Genomic DNA, 16,304 nt, shown 5'->3' with positions numbered 1-16,304 from the left:
CATAGTGACTCCCCTCTGGCCTCGTCTGAATCTCTATTCTATACGAATTGATACATTAAGCAAAGTGAAATCTGTGCTTTTACAGACAACAGTGCCTATAACGTCATCTAAAGAGACGTATGATCTTCTAGTCGCAAGGACGGCTACTGAGGTCCATGACCTTTTATCAACAAATTGCCCCGTGCATTTCGTAGAAATGTGCAGTCAACTCCTTAACATGTCTAGTGCAACAAGCATCCCAGGCATATTTAAGACAGTCTTTACGGGACTGCTAACACCCTTCCAGGCAATTTTGGGAATCTTTCCTAATTTTGTGCACTCCATTTTTGGTGGTATTCCACTATTTTTGGGACTCGTTGCAGGGATTCTATTTTTGACCCTCCTGCTACGTTATGGCAAGCCTCGGCTCAGACATAGCTCCCATGGGAATGGAAGAGACAATCCTAGCAATGCGCTACAGGGACAGGATAACTAACGTCCTCGGATTGGCCAGGCTGAGAGATCTAAAAATGACCTGGTTCCTTTCATTCAGACCGATATGGCAAAATTGCATTTTACCTGTGCTACGGTGTATGCTTTGCGGCGAGGAATGCGTGTTGGACATCTGTCTTTCACTTCCATCAGCAGTACCAATGGACGTCGATACTTTGCTAAGTCCAATAACGGCTCACGCATTGTGTTGTCCCCAGCGGCTACCAATCCTGATGACGGCATTCGTGGAGACTCCTGTACTACAGCCAAGTGGTAACAGTGGAGCGAGTGACAAAAGCAACATCACCCAGGTACAACGTGCTGTGAGCATTGCTGGTCCTGCCTTCGATGACAGCAATCATTCTCACACCTGCCAAGTTACAGCGCTATCTAATTTGGTTGAACTATCACCTGATTTTGTAGACCAATTCTTTGCGAGCCTGTCTGATACGATGTTCTCTCCCATAGAGAAACAATAACTTTTTAAACTTTTGAGAAGCTTTCCGACACACAGTGTTCCCATGAACTCTGAATTCGACCTTCAGTTTTGATCAACAAAAACTGCCAGGAGCTTTGGAAATATATTTTCTTTGAATTGGACAATTTTTTCTAATATTGACCTTTTTTGGCACGAACAATTCTTTGCTTAACGTAAAAACTATTCTTAGAGAACAGAAGCTTCACACTTCTATTTCTAAACATATCTAGAGACATAGCAACATAACACCAGCCTCTAGCACACATGTTATTACAATGCATTTTTATGTGATGATTTATCTCGCATTTTCTTCTGTCAGAGATACTTCATGTGTAATTCTTTTTGCATAATCGTTCATTGATTTCATATGCAATACTTTTTGACTGATTACTATGCTTTTAAAACTACGTACAGTACCTAAATTCCATGTATTACAAGTACGCCTATTTCGAATGCATTTATGTATTTTGGGGTGGGCTATGTTACACAATGTTACACATGCATCTAATTGCTTAGTTTTAGTAATTTTGATGGACATTACCCGTGGAGTGGGTGTTGCGTGCTTATCTAGGTTCCTGATCGATACTGTGACCTTATGCCCCTATTCGGCTATAAATCACTTTATTCCCTATATTGGCATAACCGTTCAAGTGCGATTTTCTGTAAAGTCATCTCTGGCCTCACACGAACAGAGCCACAGAGCCACATTCCAGCATGACTCTCTGCTACTTCCTTTGCGACCAATTAGTGCAATGACAGAGCAGCAGTCACTATCTGATATTCCTAGATAACACTCCGAGTTCTTCAACAAGATAAAAACTTAGCAAACCTGGAAATCCCCGCTTGCTATGTTTTGATTAGTAATGGAACTCTAATGAGCAACTGATAACTATCACTTCCTAGTGACATCTTTAATTGACGTCTTATGTCCAGCAAACTTGCGTCAAACCCGGCACCTGTCAGGTATAAATATTACCAACGTTGCCTTAAGCAATGTTCGTTGCCTGTTGCTGATGCCAGCTGCCTGCAAGACCCCGTGTTGGTAAAAACTAGCACTCTGTCGCTGCAGCCTGCTATTCTGTGGTGGTGAAGCTACTGATTACCATTATCGCCGCTACAGCGCGACCTATGGTGCAGTACGCTTGAGGAGCCGTGCAGCCGTCCTCTGCGAAGACATCCAGCCCAGCTGCCCGCGGACGCTGTCACCCCTCCTTCCTCGACGCGCTGAGAGAAGCCGCTGCCTTTCTCGTGCAGAGAAATCCAGTCCCGGCGCTTCCGGTTTACCCTCGCGGGTGACTGGGAAATCGAGAGAGACCCCTGAAGGAGATACCAATCCTCCATCATTCTATTCAGAGGTATGGTGTTGACTAAACCCTTAGACGAGAATTCTTGAAACAAACCTTGGCAAAACCAACTTAACTTAAGCTACTTACTTACTCCCCTTTTCACGTGTTAGGCTTAGGTCAGGCACACCGGGGTAGGCTTAGTTAGAAGCACCAGTTGAGTATGTTAGCCTAATGTATATATGACTGTATATATGTTTTATTACTTTTAAACCATTGTATGGCTAAGAAACCATATCAATGCTTTTACAGTTCTATTTCGCAATTCTTATCTTCCTGTACGTACTTTTTATAATAACAGTTATTGCAATTGTGGCAATACATTTCTCTTGTACGAGAAGAAAGACTGTTCAATAAATGTTAACCTTTATTGATACACGCCCGTCTCTTTATTCTCTACATACCGTGAAAGTAAACTGCACTAGACTGACTGAGTGAAATCTGTGTCTATTGTTTCACATGACCCTAGAGATCGACTCTTGATCTGAGGAGCAAAGTTGTCATGTTGCACGGTTGTTGGAAAACTGAATCCCTTCTTGTCTGTGCCAAGGAAGCTGATCACTTCCTATGCAGAGAAGAAAGTTTCCAGTGACCTCTGAGCTAGTTGGTAACACAACCCAATTAAGTTTAGCATAGTCAGTGGAGGCCTGGAATATAGCCAGTTCCACGTCGATACTACTGTTTATGTTATTCCAATGCGCAGGGCCTAGTGGGAAACGAGGAACTACACTACAGCACATACCAGTGCCGAAATGCATTGGGCTCATTCGTAAAATGTGGAATATATGTATTATACTAAATGTGCCAAACATGAACTGATGAACATGGAATGTATAAACCTTGTGAATATATGTCAGTAATGAAAAATAATTGTGTACGTTAAAAAAGTAATTATGATTTACATGAAAAACAATATGAACTAGAAAAATAAATGTGAGAAATACAACACAAAAAAGGTTTAAACATATTTTTGATTCAATAAAATTATATAAAGCGCCACGGCGCCACGTGAACAGTGCGCGATTGGGTGGTAACTCAACACCACCATAACGAACTTGCAGCCCCTGGTAGGCCTTGGGTGCACCTATGCTCTGGGTACCTATGGTACATTATACAGGGGCTCACAAAGGTGACCCAGTAACCAATCTGGTATGTACCTAAAGTACATGGAGTCCATTTTATAGGGAAAGCAGATAGACTGGGGCCCTGATTATCAGGGTCCCAGTCCAACTAAGTCGAAAACCAGCTAAACACCAGTCAAAAAATGGGGGTAACCATATAGTCAGATATCCACCTTCCTACACTCACCAACCCATGCAGCCACTTACACACCAACTGACAGACTGATACCCATGCATTCAGTAAGACATGTTTAATTACTCACTTATACAGTCAGTCACGCACCTACTAAATCATCCATTCAGACACACATACACCCAATCATTCTTCAATACACCTTGGCATATATATAAAAAACATATTTATACTTTACAGAAACACACAGTCACTGGATGATTTCATCAGTGATGTAATTTGAGATGTTATCACTGATGTCACTGACCATGTCATGAGTGATGTAATGTGTGATGTTATCAGCACTGCATTGTGGGGCATGAGTTATCATTAGCCCAACTAACTATAACGGCGGATTTCTCTGGTTTTGTACAAGTGAAATGTCCAACTAACTATAACATCCCTGAAACCTGTGTTTTTTTCAGTGAAAAAAATATATATATAAAAAAATTGACATTTTGTCATGTATGGGACTACAAAGTGTGCTGCTGCAGGATTGGATTTTAGCAATGTAAAATATGAGTTTTTTCCTTACCTGCCAGGAGCAAACAGGACATGCTATGGCAGAAAGGGAGAGCTTGTCAAACATACTGTGTACTGGCCTGCAGAAACAGATTAATGGCAGTGCTTTATCTAAGTCACACAAGACCAGTCCTTGTCGGCAGAAGCCCACTGAGGAATGGTGTTTTTGCATGCAGGAGTCAGGAGGCGGGAGACTAGCCTTGAAATCAGTAGTCTCCCACCTGAATCAGGAGAGTTAGCATGTATGAGTTCAGTGACATGGTTTCTGCTATTATCCTATTACGATTTTCCAATTTTTACCACTGGCCCTAATATTCTTGTGTATGGTATTATTGGTGGATGCTGTGTAAGACAGAAAAGGGCATCGCTTCCTTTAGAGCTCGAGTACAAAGTTGGTGTTTTCTGAAACAAAAGTAAACACTGAATTATTTCAGACAAAGAAGTTAGCTTTGGATTGGCTATGGAAAGAGCAGGGATTTTGTAACTGTTTACACTACAGCAACAATGTCCTGGTGTTTGGAAAATCTTTCCATAAACATCATGAGGCACTTGTAAATGTCTTTCATGTTCTGGCCATGGACGAATTAACCTTCAATAAAGACAAGTATTCATTTTGGCAGACAGATATGAGATTTTACTACACATACTCAAGGAAGGGCATGGAATCAAATCCAGTCCAAGCAGCAGCCCTTACACCTGTTCTTACACAGGAAAACCTGATTGTTCCTGCGTATAGCTATCTACAGAGCAAGATACTTCCTGAATTTTCTTCTGTTGGTGTGACCCTGATTAACAGAAAATATGAATCACAACTGGTCTCTTTAATCTCAAGCAACAATTGAAGTCATCCATGATCATATTGTCTATACCAAGCATAGTCCTAGATTATGTTGTTAGTCAGCAGTCTCTTACAAAACATGAATCTGCCTACTCACAAGCTGAAGATAGCCTGTCAGTGGTGTGGGAATGAGCACATTTTCATCTATTTGTGTATGTCAAGAGTTCACAGCAGTAACTGACCAACAGGCCTGCATAACCATTTCAGAAACACCAATGAGAAGATTCCACCACACGTAGGGAAATGAGCCTAAGTCTGCAGAACTATCAGTATCAAGAAAAGGCACAGATATCGATCTTCAGGAACTGAACTATTGAAAAATGGCATCCGTAAACATTTAGGGGCCGATTATGATGGCAGACGGACCTGAGTCCGTCCGCCACCATAGAGTAGGAGGGACCGTCCGCAGGGGCAGCGGCGGTCCCTCCGTGCAAATTAGGATGTGACCGCCACCCTGGCGGTCACATCCTGTATTTTTATCATTGCGGCGGGTGCTGCTTGAAGCAGCACCCCCGCAATGTTAAAAATGTGAGTTGTGCATTTGCATGCACAAAGCGGCAGGCACCTCGCGGTGCCTGCCGCTTTGTGCAGGCAAATGCAGGGGAGTACCATAGGTACCCCCCATGTGCACCCCCCACCCCCCTTCACCCCTGGGGGCCCGCAACGGGCCCCCAAACACAAATCCGTATGCCTTTACACGGCGGAAATGCCGCCGTGTAAAGGCATCTTTCCGCAGACATCCTAATATGGCTGGCGGTGTCTGATAGACACCGCCAGCCATGTTAAAGCTTTTCCGCCGCGGTCGGAAGGCGACCGCGGTGGAAAAGCTGCGGACTTAAAAACGATCCCCCAGCCATCCTAATCTGGCGGGGGGTCTTTTTCAGTCCGCAGCGGTTTTCCCGCATCCTCCGGGCCGGCGGTGGCTTCCCGCGGCCCGGAGGATGCGGGAAAACCGCAATCGTAATCAGGCCCCTAATGCTTAGAACTTCGCTCGCAATGGAGCCATATCTCTTGTGGACTTTGTCAATGCATGAAAGATTTATGTTAGTCAGGTTTAGATTGGATTATTTCCATCTTTTATTAGCAGTACCCAAGGGGAGCCACAAAGGTCAGGTGTTAGCACCCTGTGGCTGCGACAATGTGTCTCCACAGGATTTGCTACACTTTGGCTTTTTTTGTTACTTTTTTGAAGCCCCCCGGAGGCTGTTTTTAAAATCCCTTTTAAAAAAGCTAAATTTTTTGCAGGTTCGCCCAGCTCTCTATTACTTGCAACTCCTAAAACCTGAACATATTCCGCTTGTTGTTGGTTTTTTTAAATGCTCTTTAAGGTACAGGAAATGTCTGGAATCTTAACTGCCCTGGATGCTATGTATTTTTATGAACTTATTTTATTATAATAATGTGATGCACATTGTTCCCTTAAACTTTCAATTGATTAATGGGCTAATTGTATTTTTATCCTGTATATCTTTTTGCCCTGTTTTTATGATATAATGTAACTTTTATGGTTTTTATCATGAGAACCGAATAAAGTTTAATGAATGAATGAAGTAATTCTGCAATATGCATGGTGAACTGGCATATCACTATAAGTCTCTGCTGCAGGAAGGAACATGCCTGATGATCCTCAGGACACTCTGCAAGAGGTTAATTGAACTGGCACATTATGGTCCTCTTGGAATGGTTGTGTAAAAAGGAATGCTGTGCCAGAAGGTATGGGTTCCTTTCCTGGACAAGAAAATGTGAGGTAATGTGGGGCGGCTATCAAGTCTCCTGGGAAAGACCAGCTTTTAGAGCATCTCTAGAAGTCACTCTACTAGGAGGTGTGTGGGAAAAAAGTGGGTGTTAATTTCTGTAGATCCATTGCCTTAGGCCAATAGCTTCTGGAAGTGATGGATGATATTCCAAATTCCATAAAATCCCTTTGGCGCCTTGCACAGCAGCTTATGTGGTGATTTCTGTGCCCAAAAATATTTTCTATGGCATTTCACAAGTTGGACTGTCCAATAATGGCTCTCCTTTCAATGGAAGAAACAATACCAATTTTGCAACACTTCACTGTGGTCAAAAGCAAATGGCAGGGTGAAAGGATTTAATCCCAAGATCAAAATGACCTTGTACATCAAAAAAATCAAGGGAACTATAGTTTCTGTGGCACTCTATCAGATCCCGAGGAACTATTGAGGCATCCCACATTGCACCGCTAGGAGAACCTTGGCTAAATTGTTGTTTGGAAGAAAAATATGCACTTGGTCTTCTAAGGGCCAGCTGTTGCTTTTTGTAACTGAAAGGGAGTGCAGAGACAAAATAACAGTTGGAAACAGCACATAAATTAATATGTGGAACACAGAAGAAGCGAGAAGTTGTATTTTTTCAGCAAGGGAACATGATGCTGGCCAAATCCAGTAGCTTTCACAAAAATGACTCCACATTCGACTTTGACCACCTACATTATAACTGAAGGTCATGGATTCATGCTCACTCTGTGGACAGATGGTCACAACAGGCTGGAGAACAGATTTTACTGTACTGTATTGTGTCATCACAAGAACATGAGGAGGATGAACAAGAGGACCAGCCTCCGGATTGGTATAGTATTGCTTTTTGCTGAGGGGTCTTTTGGCCCAATTTGAGGGCCTATTACCAAGAATGTCAAGCAGTGCAGAACAGCATATCACCTTGCTGCACTGCGTGACAGGGAAAGGGTAAGAATGTGTTGTAATTAAGGCAATATGGCAATTCCTGCCTTTTCCCCTGCGCGGGCACCCTTTTAGCAGTCTAGTGCTAACACAGGCACCCTTGAACCATGGTGCAAGGGTGCCTGTGTTGCATGCAGGATCATTTTTGCGCAAGAAGGGACACCTTCCTGCACAAAAAAATACTGAGAGGCATATTCCTTTTTCTAATTTTGCTGTATAATTCAGCACACAATAGAAAGAGGAAGTAACAAGGAGATATTAAGATATTTGACCTTGTTATGCCTCACCATAGAAGGCCTAACTTTTTGGCGCATTCCCAGGTCTACCAGTTTTGTACTTACGTAAAAAACATGGAAGTTACGTTGAAACACCCACACACGCCCATGGAATGCCTTCCCAGAGCAGAGTAAGGCAACGCAGCGATTTGTGCTGCGTTGCCTAACTTCAGATTTATGGAGCCATTCGGGGTTAGACAAAGTGGCCCTGCATGGCTTCATAAATCACATGTAAGGTTTGCGCTGCTCTTACACCATGTTGTGTGATATATGAGAGATGCAAACTGGCTCATAAATGGGCCACTTAGAGGTTGGCGGAGAGGTACTCCATATTCACCAAGAGGAAGGTCCGCCCATCACATTTAGAGACAATTGGACCTTCAGTATGTCGACGGAGATTAGAGATGGCAATGTGCAGGTGTGCGCAGACCCTAAAGTCTGTGATATCACCCCCTTTGGGGTGGTAGTAGTAGCAATTTCTCAACCATCACAGGTGAGGAAATACGAGTGGGAAAGCCTCAGTGAAAGGACATGGAGGTCATATCCTTAGTAAAATGGGGGCAGAACCTAGAACCTGACCTCCACGGCCTAAGCAAAGGAGGGGGTCAAACCCACCATATTCAAACTTGCCAAACTTAGAAGCAAATGTTGCATAACTACTCTTTGAAATACAAATATTAGACCTAGAGAAAGACAAAGAAATGTGCTGTTATTGATACATAGGACCAAACATCTTTATCACAGTAGCAATTTACAAAACAAGAGCAAATAACTCACAATTTTTAGGTGAGGTTCATTTCAGAAGGGCCAATAAGTCTCTGCTGAGGATTGCTCAGCATTTCCCCAAATAGTACTGAAGAATCAAAAAATAAGTGGGACTTACTAAGGAGTAGTTTACCGCTCGTAGCCGGTGACTGTTTGTGCTTGCGAGGAGTTTCCCTGAAGGCGGGAGAAAGCGGACGTCAGCGGTGTGTGGCGATTTGGACCCCCTGGACTGCAAGGGGCTCTGTGGACTGTGAGGGCGGGACTGCGAGTCCCAGCAGGAGTAGCGCTCAGGTCACCAGCGCACCTGCGACTCTTCCCGCCCTCCCCCCTCCTCCCTCCTCCTGCTGCTTAAAGACTGCTCGCGGCCCCCGCTCTGCGGGAGCCGCTCGTAGCCGGTGACTGTTTGTGCTTGCGAGGAGTTTCCCTGAAGGCAGGAGAAAGCGGACGTCAGCGGTGTGTGGCGATTTGGACCCCCTGGACTGCAAGGGGCTCTGTGGACTGCGAGGGCGGGACAGCGAGTCCCAGCAGGAGTAGCGCTCAGGTCACCAGCGCACCTGCGACTCTTCCCCCCCTCCCCCCTCCTCCTGCTGCTTAAAGACTGCTCGCGGCCCCCGCTCCGCGGGAGCCGCTCGTAGCCGGTGACTGTTTGTGCTTGTGAGGAGTTTCCCTGAAGGCGGGAGAAAGCGGACGTCAGCGGTGTGTGGCGATTTGGACCCCCTGTACTGCAAGGGGCTCTGTGGACTGCGAGGGCGGGACTGCGAGTCCCAGCAGGAGTAGCGCTCAGGTCACCAGCGCACCTGCGACTCTTCCCGCCCTCCCCCCTCCTCCCTCCTCCTGCTGCTTAAAGACTGCTCGCGGCCCCCGCTCCGCGGGAGCCGCTCGTAGCCGGTGACTGTTTGTGCTTGCGAGGAGTTTCCCTGAAGGCGGGAGAAAGCGGACGTCAGCGGTGTGTGGCGATTTGGACCCCCTGGACTGCAAGGGGCTCTGTGGACTGTGAGGGCGGGACTGTGAGTCCCAGCAGGAGTAGCGCTCAGGTCACCAGCGCACCTGCGACTCTTCCCGCCCTCCCCCCTTCCTCCCTATTTAGCCCCGCCCATTCACGCGCACGCGGGACGCGCGCGGGCCGAAGCTCGGGCGAAGATTGGGCCAAGAGCGGGCCCGTTTGTGCCCGTTCGTGACCGGGAGTGACCGGACCGGGCTACCCCTCTAACCTGTGGAAGCCCCCTCTCTCTACCGGGGGCCATGGCTGGAAGAGATACCAGGATAAAATCATCGCTAACTGGAAGTCTCTCTACCGCAGGAGGTATGGAAAAATTTCTAATAAGGGCCAATAATATCATAGATAAGTAGATCGTCATACTGGAAAAACGCCTATCAACCGAACTTATCTCCCTTAAACGATCATCCATAGGGCCTCTTGCTAATGCCAAAACACCTAACAGAAATAGTGAACAATCAGCTATCTTGGAGGTAACACCCCCACCTAGAGAAGAACCTGACACCTTGGCTACCATAATTGACACTGTCGCGGACATTAATTATGCCCCCGATAGCAATAATGTCTCTCTTTCGTCCCACCTTGAAGAAAGTATTATTCAAACTAAGAGTCAAGGGGAGAGCGAAGGCCCAATTAGGAAACGGAAAAGAGTGTATAATAAAAAAGAAACTAAAATGGGAAGATCTGTAAAATCAGCCAAAGTGCGGGGCGAACCACCCCAGATTACCAACCCCCATGATGTTACCCCCCCGGGTAGAGAGGTGTCCATGGAGTGGGCAGTGGCCTTACTTAAATCAATTATTTCACCACTAGAGGCAAAATTGGATAGGTTAAATTCTAGAATATCCAACATAGAGAAAACCACTGCCTCTATCCTAGCAACTCTCAGTAATCCCCAACGCCAAAACACCCCACCCATTGTCCCAACTCCCCTGGTCCCCCTACCTCCAAACTCGAATCAACCTACCATTCCTTCATTATCTAACAGTCTACCGACCCCTTCCATGCCCAACAATACAACCGCTGAACATGTGGCGAGTCATCAATCCAGTCAATCTAACCCCCCAGTTCACATGGATGAGGTAAATCAGGGATCCCCGGTTAAGGAACAAAATACCCCTAGACCTAGACGGCCTGATCTTCCACCAGAAGCTAACCGGTTCTCAGTTATCTTAGCTGGAGTACCACCATTAGAAAAAGGGGAGACAGAAACTTTCAGTTCCCTGAAAAGCAAGATAATCAAATGGCTTAATTGGAATAGACCCCTCCCGACCCATTTACATAACGAAATCATCATGGTCAGGAGGGTTCCCTGGATAGGTAAGACTCCTAAAAACATCAATGGAGAATGCATAACCGTTAGCTTTAGAGATCTTTCGATTCCACCATCCAGACCCTTCCAGTCTCCTACTTCTTCCCACCAGCCAACAACTACCATCAATCGAGAAGGGGGGACTGGACTGTTGTGGAACGTAGGGGCAGGCAGCGACCCTATGATACCAGACCACCTAGACAACCTCAATACGTACCCCAATTCCATCCCTTTATGGATTATAATCGCTTTGGTTGCTTAGAAGGTCTGGAGGGAGTTGACTGACTACCCCCTGTTCCCTCTTCCCCGGAGTTGACTCTTGCCACAGTTAACAGTGAAGTCCCATCTACTGTCAAACCACCGACCCAGTGCATGGAAACCGCTCCCAACCCGACTCCTACCCCACCTATTGTCCTGAAGGCAGCTCTTCCTGTACCTCATGTGATGGTTGCTGCTGATGTGGGCTATATAACTTTTTCCACCATAGCAACCCCCACTGATATGGTACAGGCTCCCACCGATGTGGGCCATGCAACTTCCTCCATTACAGCTATTCCCACTGATTTGGTACAGGTTCCCACCGATGTGGGCCTTACAACTTCTTCCACAACAGCTACCCCTACTGATACAGTACAGGCCCCTAGGCTAACAGGTTATTCCATGGCGAGTTGGAATATTGCAGGGTGGCGGCAAAAAGTTGCAGCCCCGGGCTGGAGGGAGCACATCAGGGACTTTGACATTTTGTGTTTGCAAGAAACATGGTCAGTGGAAGATATTCACTTTGATGGTTTTGTTTCTTACAATTGTAATGCTGTAGAGTCTGTTATGGGGAGGGCTAAAGGTGGATTGCTGATTTTATCACCTCCCTATACATGTAAGGAAAAGTCATTTTGTGGGGTCCCATTCACAGATACTGGAAATAATGGTTAGCAGGGATAGAAATATTCTATTGGTCAACCACTATAATAACACCTTTGACCCTTCCAGCACCACTGTTGTGGATGAACTTGAAACTGTTATAGACTCAATACTCTGTAAATCGGCCATATCCTATGATATTATTTGGGGGGGGAGACTTTAACATCAGAACTTGCCCTCTCTCCTATACAACTGCATGTGGATATGGATGTGGATATGATGGGGATAATGGGGAGTACTCACTACATTTTCTGCATTCCCCCTATGGTACTTCACTTAACAACCTGATGCTAAAGTATGATGTGTCCATCCACCAACATGCCCCTGACAACGAGGGTAATTTGGCCTCTACTTTTACGGGGAGGAATATTGTTTCTATTATTGATTTTTTGCTCATCTCCAACCGGCTAGTTCCGCATTGTACGGTCCCGTATATCCTGGACCTTGGACTGAGTGACCACAATGCACTAACTATGTCCATCTTCTGTGAGATTACTAGGAAGGTATTTTCCGGTAGGGTTGTTGATGACATTATCCCAAAGCAGGCCAAATGGGATACGCATTAAGTGGTGCGGGGAAAAATCCGAGAATTTACTCCGCAGTGTTGTGAAAGCCGGCTTGGAAGTGATACTTTGCTGTCTTGAAACCGATGCCCCACCTGATTATACCGGAAATAATTTCGAGAAATTGGATACCATAATTAAGCAAACCCTTACCACCAAGAAGGCCCCCTATTAAACGGGAAACACCGGGTTGGTTCAATCAGGCGTGCACTAAGGCGTTAAAAGCCCTTAAGCTTGCCCTTTCCATCAATCCTAGAGATAGGGAAGCAGTTAAACTCTTGAGGGTCAATTATAAAAACGAATTGAAACTCAGGAAAACAAGAGCTAAGAGAACTAGCCTGGGAAGACCTGAATAAAGCTGCAGCCCTCCGGGACAGCACGCTGTTCTGGAGTACCATCAACAGCCCATTCCTCCAAAAGGAAGAATTTCCAGTCCTTACAGCCCAAGTAAGCGAAGACAGTTGGGTTTCACACTTCACAGGGATTTTTGATCCAACTGGAGAGTTTAATGATAACTTCTGTAACAATCTTATTACCCCAGTTGAAACCCTGAGAATCACGATCCATGAGGTGGATATGGCAATAAAGAATAGTAAAGGGGGAAAGGCACCTGGTCCAGATGGGGTGCCAATTGATCTTTATAAATATGATCTGGCACTTTGGAGTCCATTATTAACCATTGCATTTAATGCCGCTGTGGATAACAAGACTCCCTCAAGCTGGGGTGAATCCATTATAATTCCAATCTACAAGAAGGGGGATAGAGGAGAGGCTAAGAACTACCGCCCTATCTCCCTTCTGGATTCCTCATTAAAAATCTTGAGTAGGGTCTTGTTAACACGATTGGAAGACTGGGCCACAGATAACCATATCCTCGCCCCATCGCAATATGGCTTTAGAAAGGGCCTTGGTACTATTGAACAATGTATTATTCTGAACCTTCTAATTGGTAAATACACCAAGGCCAAACCGGGATCACTATACCTGTGTTTTGCGGATCTTTCTAGCGTCTTCGACTTGGTTGACCATGCTTTGTTATGGTCAACTTTATTGGGCATGGGGGCCCCCCCTGATATTATACACTTTTTAGCCAGACTTTACTCCAACCTATCGGCCCAAATCCATTATGGACCAGCGGGGGAGTGCACACGAAAGATCAAAGTAAGATCTGGCATCCGACAGGGATGTGTTTTGGCCCCGTTGCTTTTCTCGCTCTTTATTAATTCAGTTGAGCAAGATTAAAAGCAAATCCAAGCCGATGCCCCCCAAGTAGGAGGTCTTCCCATACCGGTATTACTTTATGCCGACGACACTGTCTTACTTTCCAGGACCCCTTTAGGCCTTCAAAAATTGATGAATGGGTTTTATGATTTTTTTCAGAGGAAGAAACTTAAAATCAATAACTCCAAAACCTTTGTTATGGTGTGTGGTAAAAAGGTAAAACTTCTTAAACCCTTTTGTTTTAAGGAAAACCATATTGAGACTGTTGCCAATTTTTGTTATCTGGGCGTTACTTTTAATAACAGAGGTTCCTGGGCTCCAGAGCAGACAAATGTGGAAGCTAGAATGGGGAAAGCATCCCTAGGCGTCTTCCGCTTTGCTTCTAAAGTGAGAAGCCGCCGTATTGTAGATATGCTGAATATTTACAAGCACAGATGTACCTCGGTAGCATTGTACGGTTCTGGGGTTTGGGGACATTGCAATGTAAGGGCCCTGCAAATTATGGAAAACATTTTTCTCAAACGGTTGCTCTGCCTTCCATCTTCGGCATCCAACGTTTTAACACACATGGAACTAGATCTGGACTACTTATCTGATCTAACCGGACTAAAGCCACTGTTGGTCTGGAAATCCATTTTAACCAAGACGGAAACTGCCTTTACCAAAGACATTATTAAGGACTGCCTACTACTGGAAAAAGTTTCAAATATTCCTTGGTTAAAATGTGTGATTTCAAGTGTTAAGGATCTGTTTGATATGGATGTATGTAATGACCCTATTTGCATAAATTCTTTGACTAAACAGGAAGTTAAAAATGAATTTTTGAGGGTTAAATCTGATCTGCGGAAAAATACAACTAAAGACTATTCTACTCATGTTTTCCATTATTCCTTGAAAGAAGACAGACCTGGTATACCCATGTACCTTAAGGTTATCCATAGACAGTCCCATCAATTTGTACTCTCAAGACTGAGACTAGGCATAGCGCATAACCTGGTTGCTTTCCCCATAATGAAATGTCACTCGGTTACCCCTTATCCGTGTGACGGCTTAACCAAACAAAGCACACCGCACTTTCTCCTACTCTGTCCTTTGTACAAAGCCCAGCGTATTTGCTACCTTAAACCCATGTTTTTGAAATACTCCACGTATACTACAAGAAACGCAATGAGGCTATTATTCTCACTTGCGAGCCCAGATTTATGTTTCTTCACTGCTACGTTTATTTTGAAATCTATCACAGCAAGACTAAGTATGGTTTTTCCATAAATTTATGTTCAGTCATTCCTACATTTTATGCCAAAAGTTTTTTCGCTCAAATACTTTGATATGTATTCCCCCTTGGTGCTGTATTTTTTTTAAAAAATATATTCTTGAATGTGCAATGTTTTAACCGTATACTTTTATGATGTTTTTTTTAAACAATCGAATAAAGTTTATAAACTGAAACTCACAATTTTTAGGTGAGGTTCATTTCAGAAGGGCCAATAAGTCTCTGCTGAGGATTGCTCAGCATTTCCCCAAATAGTACTGAAGAATCAAAAAATAAGTGGGACTTACTAAGGAGTAGTTTACAAAAAGCTGTAATGGTACATCCACCAAAAACCTGCCCGCCTCTACTTTCCAGTGCCTTATTTGGAGGTAGGGGGATTGCAATTTTTCAAAAGGGAAAGCCAATGCCAGCTTTGTTATTGGGAAAATACTTCTGGCAGAACGGCTGCACTGCTTAGGGGTAGCCCTTCTCACATCACTCTCGCAACATTCTTTCAGTCCATGTATGCCATGTCAGCCATGGTGGCCCCAGACAGTAAACCCCCAGATATGTCCCCTCCGTGCTAGGAAATAGCTCTGATCTTGGAAGGTGCCTCTGTTATATTTTTTTGAAGAAAGGCTCCCACTTTGGGGCAGTCTGTAATTTGACACAATAAAAGTGATATGAGGTCACCGAACTAGCTCCTACCATGGCCACAGGAGGCACTTTGGGAAAAAATGTACACACAAAGTGCAGACTTCTCTAGATTCTGCACTCTACCACCCTTACAGATGCCAACCCACTTTACATTAAATGGGGAACTTCCTCATGGTTGGCTACAAGAAATCCACCAATCTGCTGAAGAAATAGTAAGTCGTTCATTGCAGGATCTTCCACTGATGGAGACCCATCAAACAGACATATGACAGAGGCAATGTGGTAAAATGATTCCCCACTGGCAGGGAGTTCTCTATATCCTCGCAAAGATGACTCATTTCTTCTACATATGAGTGGTTTTAGAGTTCCCCTCTAAATTAGTACCTTGAAGTGGGAAACTTACTAACCGTTTTGACGAGCTTCACATTTTGCATCACACTATGAAAGGTAATGCAAACAGTAAGATGCTACAGCATTAGGGTAGATGAAACATTTTTAAAGGGAGATGTAGAGTCAGAATACAGACACAGGGTATCTTGATATAGTAATACCAGTTTTTGGAGGGTAACTTCAAATGTTCAAAGAAAGACATTTAGAGTGAGGCAACAAAGTATGCTTGAAATCTGATTCATTGTGCACAAACGCAGCTTTTGATTTACATACACCAATCCAATATCAGCACAGAGGAGTATGCTGTTTA

The 16,304-nt window shown here is 44.6% G+C and overlaps 1 protein-coding gene across 1 annotated transcript in view; it reads right to left on the bottom strand.

Annotated features, from left to right (window-relative positions):
• Positions 1 to 16,304, bottom strand: part of LOC147685432 (cyclin-dependent kinase-like 4) — an 892,274-nt gene that overhangs the window by 497,405 nt on the left and 378,565 nt on the right. The window lies entirely within an intron of this gene.

The sequence above is a fragment of the Lissotriton vulgaris genome, chromosome 10, assembly GCF_964263255.1.
Source record: "Lissotriton vulgaris chromosome 10, aLisVul1.2, whole genome shotgun sequence".
Classification (NCBI taxonomy): Eukaryota; Metazoa; Chordata; class Amphibia; order Caudata; family Salamandridae; genus Lissotriton; species Lissotriton vulgaris.
The sequence above is the reverse complement of the archived record's forward strand: the minus strand, read 5'-3'. Positions and strand labels throughout refer to the sequence as shown.